At 42.1% G+C, this 13,717-nt stretch overlaps 1 pseudogene; it reads right to left on the bottom strand.

Annotated features, from left to right (window-relative positions):
* Positions 1–509: 509 nt before the first annotated feature.
* On the bottom strand, positions 510–1,862 carry LOC143435647 (sentrin-specific protease 2 pseudogene; annotated as a pseudogene).
* Positions 1,863–13,717: the final 11,855 nt, after the last annotated feature.

Genomic DNA, 13,717 nt, shown 5'->3' with positions numbered 1-13,717 from the left:
CCCTCTACTGGCAGACCGTGTCTGTGTTCCTCAGTTCGAATCCTGTGTGACTCCCTACGAGTCTCATGGGAAAAAATACAAACAAAAAACAAACACAAACAGCAATAACAGAAACCAAAAACAAGACAACAAAAAACAAAACCCAAACAAAACAAAAAAACAAACAAAAAGCAATAACTAAAAACAAAATAAAGAAAAAACAACAAAAACAAAACACAAACTAGAAAACAAAAATCAAAAAATAAAACCCAAACAAAAAACAAACACAAATAAAAAACACAACACAACAAAATAAGACAAAATAAAACAAAAAAACAGCAATTAAAAAATCCAACAGTATTGCACAGTATTGCTCATGGTCTCCTGTGGGTTGGACAGCAGCAGTGTCTAAGCCTGCAGTCGTTGCATGCATCCTAGAGGTGGCATTAGGGCAGCAGTCGGATATCCCAAGTTAGGACGGTAGAAAAGTACAGGGACCACTGGTGACCACAGCAGTCAGGTGGGTGTTGTTACAGTAAGTGACTGTGCAGGATTTCCCATACCATCCTCTTCCTGAAGATGGGCATGTGCTGCTGAGAGAAGGTGACAGGTTGGTCTCTAGCGATATAATCTGCATATTTACAGACAAACATGCCACAGTCACTCCCATTCAGTTGCTGAGGAATCTCCTCTGCGGACATGCTGTATAGTTTCCACTCCAGAGGGTCCAGCTCGATGTTCCTTCGAGTCTTGCTCTCGTTTTGTAAATACTGGAAGATGGTCTCACAGATAGTTTTCCCTTTCTGTCCCAAGGAATCCAGGTATACGATACTTCGTTTTCTCAAATCGATCACCACCAGGCTCCAATGTACCCTCTGGTGAATAGGCACCAGGATCATTTCTTTGTCAAAGAGATTAATTGTTCCAGTCCATCTTTTGACAGAAGAGTAACCGCTCTGCGTTAGCTTGGGGTAAAAGAAAGTGCTAAACACATGAAGAGCGGGGTAGCCTTGGTGTTCGTTTCTCTCAACCAGAAGGTTCATATAAAAATTGATGATCTCATCATTGAGCCACTGACCGTTCTTGAGGGTCTGGATATCGCTTCGGGTGATTTGCAATTTGAATCCCCTACTTAGGATTTCCTCTTGGGGTCCTGGACCCAGGGCACTCCTAATTTCCTTTTCCATGTCCTCTGTAACATGAAAATTTTGATCCACTTCTCTGCCCTTTTCTAGGTTTGTGAGAGGCTTTTCCTCTGCTGCAAGTACTGCCATCTTGTTGGGGAGTAACCTGTCACCTCTGCCACTATCCATGATGGTTAGAGCTGGTGTGCCCGGTTAGTCAGGCTCCCAGCTGTTCCCCCCTCTTCCCCCATGGTTTACACCATCTTTCTTTTGTGTAATGGATGTCTCCTCTGAACACCTCCCCCCTCTCTCTGGATCTCTCTTCTGTGACAACCTTCCGTGCTTTGTTCCGTGCTTTGGGGGGCTTTGTTCCTTTTCCTCTATGGTGGAATAGGGGCGCTTGCGACCCTTGCGAGCATCAGCAGGCTTCCCCTCAGGTACAGCCTGCTCTGGAGGCCCTTTGGTACCCTCTATGTGTTTTTGTTGTCTTGGACTCTCTTTCTGGGGTTTCTGTACCTGACCCTTGCCTGGCTGGTGTTTCTCAAGCTCGAGGTCTTGTTGCTTCTGAGGGGTCTTCTTCCAAGCCTTTCCAGGTTCTTTAAATAGTATTTCTGTTCCATCCTTGCATTTGGTTTTTGGACTTTGTCCCAAACCTTCAGAATCTGTCTCTTTCCCACTGCTATCCTGACACTTTCGTTTTTGAGCTTTTCTTGAAGCTTCGGGCTTCACCTCCACCCCAAGCTGTTTCAGTTGCCACATGGAGAACTGCTTGGTAGTCAGATGTTGGCAGTTCAGCAGGGTCCACTCTGGGAGTTCTGAGATACTTCCACAGAAGTATCCTTCTAGGGAGCTGCGCTGTAACCAGCTACCCGAAATTTCTAAATCGGACTAATCGTACTAGTAAAGCACTATTAAGACACCAGGCCTAAACCTGGCCTCTAACTCCTCGGAGGAAACCTCACGAATGATGGCTAATTCAGGGGTTGCCTCTAGTCACAGCCTTCAAGGTTCCATAGCTGGTTATGATGTCACCTGAAAGAATGCAAATCAACGTTTCTGGGTGGTGAAAGGCCTCCCCAATCCAAACTTGGTCCAGGATTTCAGAGTGCTCCCTTGCCCGAGTGGGAAGTTTGAATGAATTGTTACATTATCTCAGTTCCCTGGCAGAGCACAGGGTTACCTAAATCATCTCAACATAGATCAGCTAGTCCTGACTAGTACATTTGTCTTTTAGGAAACTGTCCCATTAGGGTCAATTATGGAAAACAGAATACGAGTGCCCTTCCAAATATCTTCTCACAAAATGCTTGCTAATTACAAAGAATAAATAGAATTTTACAGTTATAAAACCTAGTAGGTACTGTTGTGTGACAAACCTTTTTTCTTCCTTGGATAAGGAACCCAGGACAGACCAAATGCACATACCACCAAAGTCCTGTTTGTTGAACCAATAAGTTTTATTGGGGCTATTTATAGGAATATGGGTGAGGGGTTGCTTGCAGGAGCAGAAATGACTCACAGACAGCTGCCCACCAAAGCCCACCCAGCATGGGTGACAGCTCAAAAAGCTGGGAGCCTGGAGAAACTGCACAGCCTGTAGATGGCTTAGCAGGCTGGAGAATGTCCTTTCCAGGTGCTTCAGTTGGTCTAAACTTGTTCCAGACAGCTTGTATGAGGTTGGGTCTTTGGAGAGTCTTCTTTGCTGCTCACCTTCCTTTCATCTGAGAGGGACTCTCAGCTTTTATTGCTCTCTGTAAGCCAAGGAGCCTAGTGAATCTGATCAGTTTCAGGGACCATTTTGAGCCATTTCGAGTTGCATTCCCTCCTGAGGAGCTTTCCTTCAGAGTGAATGAAGGGTGGAATGGTTCTGTTTCAATATTGGAGGAAATTTGTGAAACTGGAACCAGTTCACCAAGGGTCAGTACATTGCCCTAAGAGAATAAATAAAATCTCACCATTGTCAGTAGGACCCATCTTTCTGTACATCACTACTTCAGTTACGATCCTAGCAGTAACACAAGCCCTGGACTCCTCCCTAGAAACCAATAGGAAGAATTCAACTATAGCTGCAGTTACAGAGGTGTGTGTTTTCAGTGTGTCCTGAGATCTGAACTCCAGCCATGATTAAACAGCAAGCACTTTAACCACTGATCCAACTCTGGCCCCTTGAGCAGCTCTTTGACCTACTTTCAAAAGTATAGAGATGCTTTTTCAAAACTGTGAGAAAAGAGCTGAGACACATATTGGTTTTTTTTACACTGAAAATATTAACAAATTGTGCAAATATATTTATACCAATGTTTTACTGTAAGGAAAATATATTTTTTTTTTCTGTAAAAGGTTTGAATTTCTTGTGATTGTAATTTCCCCAGGGGTCATTTTGTTTGCACCAAGCTTCTTTCTCTTCTTTCTAATTACACCTTTGAGAGATTTGTTCCCATACTAAGAAAAAAATATTTCAAATTGCCACATTGCTCTTACATTGCCCATTAACACAACAGGGCAGCCTTTGTGATGGTGAACATTATGTTTAGAGGATAAATTTATTGTATTAGGCTTGTAAAAACAAAATTGCCAATAGGAATGAACTCAGAGTCTCACACAGGCTTTACCAATGAGCTATTTTCCTAATGAATCCATGTTTCTTGGATGTATGGCAGAACTTTCTAGAAAAATACCCTGTTTCTGCTGCTTTCTTTTGGGTGAGACATTGTAACTTCTTATTTACTCTCTAGTAACTATATAAATGCTCCATTTCCCCTCTATTTGCATTTGGTAGGCTATATTTTCTAAGAGTTTGTCTATTTTCCCTAAATTTTCAAATAATTGGCATATTTGGCAATAGCACTATTTCCCTAAAATTATTTCAAAACTTGATTCGTATTGAGTTAATTTAGTGTGAGATGTTGAATGTAGAAGATTTTGTTAGATTTGTCAAGTCAGCTTTAGACAGATGTGGTGGTTTGAATATATTTGGCCTCATAGACTCATGTGTTTGAATGTTTGTCCCATGGTGAATGGCACTATTAGGTTTGGCCTTGTTGGAGTAGGTATGGCACCATCAGGGGTGGGCTTTGAGGTCTCCTAAGTTCCACCCAGTATAAAATTTCAGTCTCCTCCTGGCTGCCTTTTTTCAAGGTGCAGAGCTCTCTGCTCCTCCAGCATCCTGTCTACCTGTGTACTACCATGCTTCCTGCCATGATGATAATGGACTGAATCTCTGAACTTGTAAGCCAGCCCCAATTAAAGGTTGTCTTTTAATAGGAGTTGCCTTGGTCATGGTGTCTCTTCACAGCAATAAAACCCCAAGATAGCAGCAGGTTAAATAGTAAATGCTTACATGTTAAATTTTAAATTTTTCTTTCTTTTCTTAAATTTTTGTTTGTTCTGATTTTTGAGTAGGATTTGACATTGTAGTCAAGGCTAACATAGAACTCATCAGTGTCCCAGTGCAGGAATTACAGCCCTGATCCCTCATGCCCAGCTGGTTAATTACTTTAACTAGTCTAAGCTAATTTAATTAAGCTTGTAAGTGATATTAAACACTGAGAGGCCCCGTGAGGTAACTGAGCATTAATCAAAGAGCAAGCAAAGGAGACAATGTAAAAACACCAGCAGAGACACAAAGTAACTCAGTGTGCAAGCAGAATCCAACGGAACAGTCCTTTAACTGTTCAAAAGAAGTAAATAGACAAAGGTCTTCATGTATTCTTTCCCATGCAAAGAACTTCTCTTCAGACATTAAAAACACAGCTGGTAATTTATAAAGCGACACAGCTGAGTCAGACCTGTTGGCTTTTGTTTAATTCTCAAGAGAATGAGACCTGCATGGGCAATGGAGTAAGAGTTTGTTTCAAAAAGGAAAGGGGATTAGAGAGATGGCTTAGCAGGTAAGAGCTCTGGTTGTACTTCCAGATGACTGGGGTTTGAGTCCCAGCACCCAAATACCAGTTCACTCCAATTCCAGGGGATTTGATGCCTGTTTTGGCTGCTGTGTGCACTGCATGCATGCATGTGGTGCACAGACGTACATGAAGACAGAATACCCATACATACGATATTATTTTTTGAAATTAGGAGAGTTTAAAAGACTATGTGCAGCAAAACATGGTGCTACATGCCTAGACACTGGAGACTGAAGCAGGAGAATTAATCATGAAATAGTTCAGTTAAGCTACATGGCAAGATTCTGCTGTAGAAAAACAATCAAAAAGGATTTATATGTCAAAGTAACTGTTTGGAATTTCATTTTCTTACATTCCTTTTTTATTGTTATCTTTTAAAAGATATTCTTACTACTTTCTCTCTGTCTTTCTCTGCCTCTCTCTTTCTCTCTCCTGTCTCTGTCTGTCTCTGTCTCTCTCTCTGTCAGTGTGTGTGTTTCTCTCTCTCTCTCTTTCTCTCTCTCTCTCTCTCTCTCTCTCTCTCTCTCTCTCTCTCTCTCTCTGTGTGTGTGTGTGTGTTCCTCCATGCATGCCTGTGCACCACATGTATACAATGCCCATGGGTAGAAGAAGATGACTTGATCCTCTGAAACTGGAGTTACAGGTGACTCTGAGTTGCAGAGTAGGTTCTAGGAACTGAACTAGGTTCTCTGCCAGAGCAGCCAGTGCTGTTAGCCGCTGAGCCATCTCTCCAGCCTCTGTTATCTCTTTCTAAATGGGAAAAGTAGTTTCACATCAATGACTGTTTAACCACAGACCTGTCCCAGGGACAGAAGGCTCTTGTATTCCATCCCAAATGCCTGTTCCACTGACAAGAAGAAATCACCAAAGATTATCATTGTAGCCTGTGAGTGGAGCCGCCTCTGCACTTGGTGAAAAAGACCAGCCCAGTGACTTCTCCAACTTCAATGTGGTTAGGAGTCACTTGCCAGTGTAAAGTCCCAAAACTGGGCAGCAAGACCTTATAGCTCCAAAGAGTTCCAGGGTCACACAGGTGCAAGCCCCACCCAGAAGTGGTCACACTTCCCCAATGACTACCTGGGTCCTTGCAGGCTCTTTCTCACCAGATAACAAAGCCAAGAATTGCTCAGCTCAATCCCATCACTGCCTATGGGGCACAACAGCTGGGCCTTCATCTAAGCTCTTGGGACTGCTGTCCTTCCTGGATCACTGCATTTGCTCATTGTGTGTCCTTGTCTTCTAATAGAGAACAGACCGCAAAACTAGTTAGGGAATGGTTTCTGATGGCAACCATTTGGGAGTGGAGTTAATAGGCTAGACTTTGTGACTTCCACACAGATACTCTTTGAGGGCAGGGGGCTTTAGTTTTCTTCTCAGCCACTTCCTTAGCAGGTAGAGAGAGTAGAGCCTTCCTGAACAATCAGAGAGGGCTATGGGATGTGCCGTGTGTGTGTGTGTCCCAGGGGTAAACTAGGGCCAGGGGCAGAACTAGGATCCACAGGCCACTGCAAGGCCACTTCCAATCCCAGCTTTGCCATAGGATTTGACAGAGCCCACACCAGAGAGAATGATCCTCATGAAGGACCAAGTAGGTACATAAAATCAGAGCAGGCGACACAGCAGAGGGCTGACCAACAAAACCCAGAGGTTCCCCAAAGCCACAGGGGAATGTGATGTATTGCCAAACCAGAGAATTCAGAAGCAACTATGAAAGGCAGGGAGCACAGCCAGGAATCCCAGACCAGAGATGAAGAGCAAGTGGGCAGACACAGCTGGGAGGGGCTCAGGCCCCTTTGAGCAGGCATTTGAGGCTTGCTTTAATGTGCCTCCAGAGCCAAGCTGGGGTGGGCGAGTCAAGGTTACAGGGACCATAGGGGGCTGGAGAGAATGGGACTTCTGGGGCTTCTTGCTCCCCGGAGCAGAACCAGGAAAAACAGTACACAGAGGTAGAAGACACATGGTCATTTGCAAGGGGAGTGAGAACCTGGGTAAGCATCCTGAACCCAGGACTTGGTCTTTGTGCACTGTCACCAAAGAGAGGGCTTTTACCTGCCCCAGTGTTGCTGGCAGGACTCAGAGCTGGATTTCAAACAGGACTGGAAAGAAGTCTGCTAAGTCTTACTGAAGGCAAGGGTAGTGACACATATTTATAATCCTAATATTTGTATCCATTTGTAGCCTAACTTCCTTTTCTGTTCTCAAGTGCTTAAATATTGATTAGATGGTCTGTTTACTGACATGTTGTATTTCTTTCTTGGTTAGACTTTAGTGTTGCGAGAAATGTTACAAATGATCAGCAAGTTCCTGCACTACACCCAGCTGCTCTCTGCCCAGCAGTCTTGCTGCCTTTTGACTAACCCCAGCTGGCAGTCTTCCCTTCTCCTGTTTGCCTGCCTCAGAGCCCCCTGTACCTTCTCAGCTGTCCACCCTTGTCAGGGACATCTCTGTCTATACACTAAAAGCCTGGAATCAGCCATAGGCCTGAAGACAGCGGTAGGCCTAGCATGCATGCCTGCTAGCACAAAGTCTTGGGTCTCTGTGGAAAAACACTACAACAGATGGCTAGAAGCTATTGTAAACAAACAGCTTTGGTAGATAGTTGCCAGGCTCTAGTCATAGACCTTGTAGATAGGTGACCTTGGTAGATAGTACCAATGTAGATTAGGGCAAGTGAATCATAGGCAGAATCATAGTGTCTTGTTTCCTGAACCTTCACCCAGCTTACACACTGTTCTGAAAGATATCTGTACTCCCCCTGAACACCTACGCTCCTGTGTCATCCCCTTCCCCACATCCCACCTTTTTGTGTATATAATCCCTGTGTGAAAAAGTAAAAATTACGGTTTAATCAGCCTATAGACAAGCCGTGTTTCTTTGTGTCTTTGTCTGCTAACCTCCCCCTCTCTTAGGTGATCTCCCCAGGCCTCTGCTTAATGTCCTGCTGTCCAGGACACACTCTCTGTGTTTGGCAGTCCCAAATCCCAGTAATCCAGTAAATTAAAACTCTAGAAGCTTATAATTAATCAGTCAGATTTATATATCAATAAATTCTTCATTCACAAGATGCCCACAGAATAAATTCAGGGATCAATTGATAATGATACAAGCTGTGCACATAGATTCAACAAGTTACCTCAATTATTCTATCCCTAGATGGCATTATAGCTCCCTGTGACTGTTTAAAACCACGCAGAATCTGAATTGTCCTGTTTTTTTATTAGATATTTTATTTACACTTCAGATGGCATCCCCTATCCCCATTCCGCCCCATCCCCCTTAGGAAACCCATATCCCATGCCCCCTTTTCCTTTTTGCATTTATACATTTTTTAAAAAAGAATGTTAATCATAGGCTTTATAAGTTTGGAATTGTTCAATCAGTGGTGTAACCCACTGACCGACTTAGATATAACAACTATCTTTGACTGGTGGAGATACATGAATATCTGCCTCCCTGTCTCCCCCCTCTTTCTCTCTTTCATCACCTAGCTTCTCCTCTCCTTCTTCTTCTCCTCTTCTTACTCCTTTTCTTCCTCTCAGTACTCCTCCTACATTATCTCCTCCTACACATCACCCTTCCTGTTAAAATGAAACTTTTCTCTCAAAATACAATTAGAGCATAATTATGCCAATTTGTACCAGTGAGGTACAGGATAGTCCTAATACCCAGTCCGTCCTTTTGTTGACTAACCAGCTCCTCTGTCATCTATTCTAACTAGAACATTTAGTTCTGAACCTGGCTTTAGGATGAATGTCAGCTGACGACCATCCACTCAAATCTTTTCTCTTAAGGTCAATAGCTATTTGTTTTCAACCCCATCAGAAATCCAGAATGACTGAGTTAACTATAATTGTGGGAAGCACAAAGCATAGCTTCTAAAACTTAGCCAATTTATAGAGACCTCTGACCACCTGGACACTCGCTCTACTTCAAAACGTTGGAGCATCTGTTCTTCTGCCTTCTGGTCCAGGATCTTCTGACAGACCTTAGTGATGCAGAATTATTAAGGGCTGATTACTCTGTCTAGGCAGATATAATCAGTCGACTATTCTGCAAGTGTGTCCTTTTCTGGACAGTAATTTGTCTGTAGAAGGAAAGTGGCAATTCTTGCCTAGTGGCTGTCTCACCACAACTGGAGTAACTCCAAGGATGCTCAATTTCTTCTTAGAATTTAACATATGAAGCTGTCAGGAGCAGACAGGTCTCTAATGAAAATGAACATTAATACTAAAATGTTTGTCATGTCAATTCTAAGGATTTCTGATGTTTTGAAAGCCAGCTATCCATGTAAGGTAATCTGGACTGTTGCCTGTTAACTCCACTCAGCTATTTCTAAATAAAACATAGAGAATACCCTTATAATAAACTCCAAGTCATGAATTTGCTATAGTCCCTTAACTCACAGGCTGACCATCTCAAATCAGTTAAAAAAGTTAAAGAAGGACTGGGTCTAAGCTTTGTATTCCCAAATGTGTTATACTGGTACAATGCCTATGAGAGTAGCCATATTTGTCTCACTCTTATATCATTAAGAAGCTCATGCCAATGAAAACCTTAAAATTTGTAAACAAAGTAAATTGGTGCCATTTAAGAATTTATATCTTCATCTTGATATTAATTATACAGATTTCTACTAATAGGTTATGGCTATGCAATAAACCCTAGCTAATTCTCTCTATTCTGACAAAACCACTACTTTTCCCTAGAGAGACAGCCCAACATTTACCACCTTAGTCCCCTAGCCCAGGGAATAGGGGCGCTGACTCTTCATTAGCTTCTTCAAGCTGATTATGGATGTTGAAATATTAGAAGAGGAGTTGGGGGGGAGAGCAAATTGACAATCCTCTGATGCTGTGTCTTCGCTGCCTCCAGATGGAATTCCCGAACCTCAGAGGTTTGAGCAGGTCTGCCCAGCTTGCTTGTTGAGTAGATACACCAAGGCTGATCATTCTGCAATATACAATTCTCAAAACAAATTTTAGTATCAGGATAGTTTTTTTTTTTTTAAGAGGGCTGACATTTTATTAAGATTGTTGGTTCTACTTGCTTTTCTATTTTTTCCCCTCTTTTATTGGATATAATATTTACATCTCAAATTTTGTCCCCTTACCATATTTCCCCCACCACCCAGGAACCCCTTATCCCATCCCCCCTCCTCCTGCTTCTATGAAGGTGTTTATCCACATACCCCAGCCCCCCTCCCCACCCTCAGATTCCCCCCCCCCAGTGCTCAGCCTTCAGGGTACCATTGACCTTGTCTCCCACCTATGTCCAACAAGACCATCCTCCCCTACATATACTGCTGGAGTCATGTGTCTCTCTATATGTGCTCCTAGGCTGGTGGTTTAGACCCTGGGGAGCTCTGGCTGGTTGGTATTATTGCTCTCCTCACCAGGTCAAAAGCCCTTCAGGTTCCTTCAATTTACTCTCTAGCTCCTCCATTGGGAACCTTTGATAGGATTAATGGATAGCTGTGGGTATCTGTCTCTGGGTATGTCCGACTCTGGGAGACCTCTAAGGAGACAGCCTTATCAGGCTGTTGTCAGCTTTTCCATCCTGACATCCCTATCGGCGTCTATTTTTGGTGACTGCCCATGGAATGAATATCCAGACGGAATGGTCTCCCTACAACCCCCCCTTCAGATTCTGACCCACACTTTGTCTCCATATTTGCTCCCTTGGGTATTTAGTTACTCCTTCTAAGAAAGACCTAGGCATCCTCACTTGTTCTTTCTTCTTCATGAGCTTCATGTCGTCTGGTAGTTGAATCTTTGTTGTTTCAAATTTTTGGGCTAATCTCCGCTTATCAGTTAATAAATACCATGTGTGTTCTTTTGTGATTGGGTTACCTCACTCAGGATGATATTTTCTAGTTCCATCCATTTACCTAAGAATTTCTCGAATTCATTATTTTTAATAGCTGAGTAATATTCCATTGTGTAAATGTACCACATTTTTTGTATCCATTCCTCTGTTGAAGGGCATCTGGGTTCTTTCCAGCTTCTGGCTATTATAAATAGGGCTGCTATGAACATAGTGGAGCATATGTCTTTGTTATTTGTTGGGGCATTTTCTGGGTATATGCCCAGAAGTGGTATAGCTGGGTCCTCAGGTAGTGCTATGTCCAATTTTCTGAGGAACCGCCAGACTGACTTCCAAAGTGGTTGTACCAGCTTGCAACCCCACCAACAATGCAGGAGTGTTCCTCTTTCTTCACATCCTCGCCAGCATCTACTATCACCTGAGTTTTTGATCTTAGCCATTCTGACAGGTGTGAGGTGGTATCTCAGTGTTGTTTTGATTTGCATTTCCCTGATGACTAAGGATGTTGAACATTTCTTAAGGTGCTTCTCGGCCATTCGAGTTTCCTCAGTTGAGAATTCTTTGTTTAGCTCTGTACCCCATTTTTTAATGGGGTTATTTTGTTGTTTGGTGTCTAATTTCTTGAGTTCTTTGTAAATATTCGATATTAGCCCCCTATCAGATGTAGGATTGGTAATGATCTTTTCCCAATCTGTTGGTTGCCGTTTTGTCTTGTTGACAGTGTCCTTTGCCTTACAGAAGCTTTGCAATTTGATGAGGTTCCATCTGTCGATTCTTGATCTTAGAGCATAAGCCATTGGTGTTCTGTTCAGGAACTTTTCCCCTGTGCCTAGGTATTCGAGGGTCTTCCCCAACTTCTCTTCTAATAGTTTCAGTGTGTCTGGCTTTATGTGAAGGTCCTTCATCCACTTGGAGTTGAGCTTTGTACAAGGGATAAGAATGGATTAATTTGCATTCTTCTACATGTTGACCTCCAGTTGAGCCAGCACCACTTGTTGAAAATGCTGTCCTTTTTCCACTGGATGAATTTATCTCCCTTGTCAAATATCAAGTGACCATAGGTATGCGGGTTCATTTCTGGGTCTTCAATTCTGTTCCATTGATCGTCCTGTCTGTCTCTGTACCAATACCAAGCAGTTTTTATCACTACTGCTCTGTAGTACAGTTTGAGGTCAGGAATGGTGATTCCCCCAGAGGTTCTTTTATTGTTGAGAATAGTTCTCGCTATCCTAGGTTTTTTGTTATTCCAAATGAATTTGTAAATTGCTCTTTCTATCTCTATGAAGAATTGATTTGGAATTTTGATGGGTATTGCATTGAATCTGTAGATTGCTTTTGGCAGGATAGCCATTTTTACTAAATTAATCCTGCCAATCCAGGAGCATGGGAGATCTTTCCATCTTCTGAGATCTTCTTCAGTTTCTTTCTTCAGAGACTTGAATTTCTTGTCATACAGATCTTTCACTTGCTTTGTTAGATTCACTTCAAGATAATTTATTTTATTTGTGGCTATTCTGAAGGGTGTCATTTCCCTGATTTCTTTCTCTACCTGTTTATCCTTTGAATAGAGGAAGGCTACTGATTTGTTTGAGTTGATTTTATATCCAGCCACATTGCTAAAGTTGTTTATCAGGTTTAGGAGTTCTCTGGTGGAAGTTTTAGGTTCACTTAAGTATACTATCATATCATCTGCAAATAGTGAAATTTTGACTTCTTCCTTTCCTATCTGTATCCCTTTGACTTCCGTTTGTTGTCTAATTGCTCTAGCTAAGACTTCCAGTACTATATTGAATAGGTAAGGTGAGAGTGGGCAGCCTTGCCTAGTCCCTGATCTTAGTGGGATTGCTTCAAGTTTCTCTCCATTTAGTTTGATGTTGGCTACTGGCTTGCTGTATATTGCTTTTACTATGTTTAGATATGGGCCTTGAATTCCTGATCTTTCCAAGACTTTTAACATGAAGGGATGTTGAATTTTGTCAAATGCTTTCTCAGCGTCCAGTGAGATGACCATGTGGTTTTTCTCTTTGAGTTTATTTATGTAGTGGGTTACATTGATGGATTTCCGAATATTGAACCATCCCTGCATTCCTGGGATAAAGCCTACTTGATCTTGATGGATAATTGTTTTGATGTGTTGTTGGATTCGGTTTGCGAGAATTTTATTGAGTATTTTTGCATCAATATTCATAAGAGAGATTGGTCTGTAGTTCTCTTTCTTTGTTGGGTCTTTCTGTGGTTTAGGTATGAGTGTAATGGTAGCTTCATAGAATGAATTGGGTAGTGTTTTTTCTGTTTCTATTCAATGGAATAGCTTGAAGAGGATTGGTATTAGGTCTTCCTTGAAGGTCTGAAAGAATTCTGCACTGAAACCATCTGGCCCCGGACATTTTTTGGTGGGAAGATTTTTAATGACTGTGTCTATTTCTTTAGGCATTATGGGACTGTTTAGATGGTTTATCTGCTCCTCGTTTAACTTTGGTACCTGGTATCTATCTAGAAAATTGTCCATTTCCTCCAGATTTTCTAATTGTGTTGAGTATAGGCCTTTGTAGTAGGATCTGATAATTTTTTTAATTTCCTCTGTTTCTGTTGTTATGTCTCCCTTTTCAGTTCTGATTTTATTAATTTGAATGCTGTCTCTGCGCCCTTTGGTTAGTCTTGCTAAGGGTTTGTCTATCTTGTTGATTTTCTCAAAGAACCAGCTCCTGGTTTTGTTGATATTTTGTATAGTTCTTTTTGTTTCGACTTGGTTGATTTCAGCCCTGAGTTTGACTATTTCCTGCAGTCTACTCCTCTTGGGTATACTAGCTTCTTTTTGTTCTAATGCTTTCAGGTTTGCTGTCAAGTTGTTAATGTATGCTCTTTCCACTTTCTTTTTGTGAGCAC

Source organism: Arvicanthis niloticus, chromosome 22 (genome assembly GCF_011762505.2).
Source record: "Arvicanthis niloticus isolate mArvNil1 chromosome 22, mArvNil1.pat.X, whole genome shotgun sequence".
NCBI classification, from domain to species: Eukaryota; Metazoa; Chordata; class Mammalia; order Rodentia; family Muridae; genus Arvicanthis; species Arvicanthis niloticus.
Note: the sequence above shows the minus strand (reverse complement) of the source record. Positions and strands in the feature narration are given on the sequence as shown.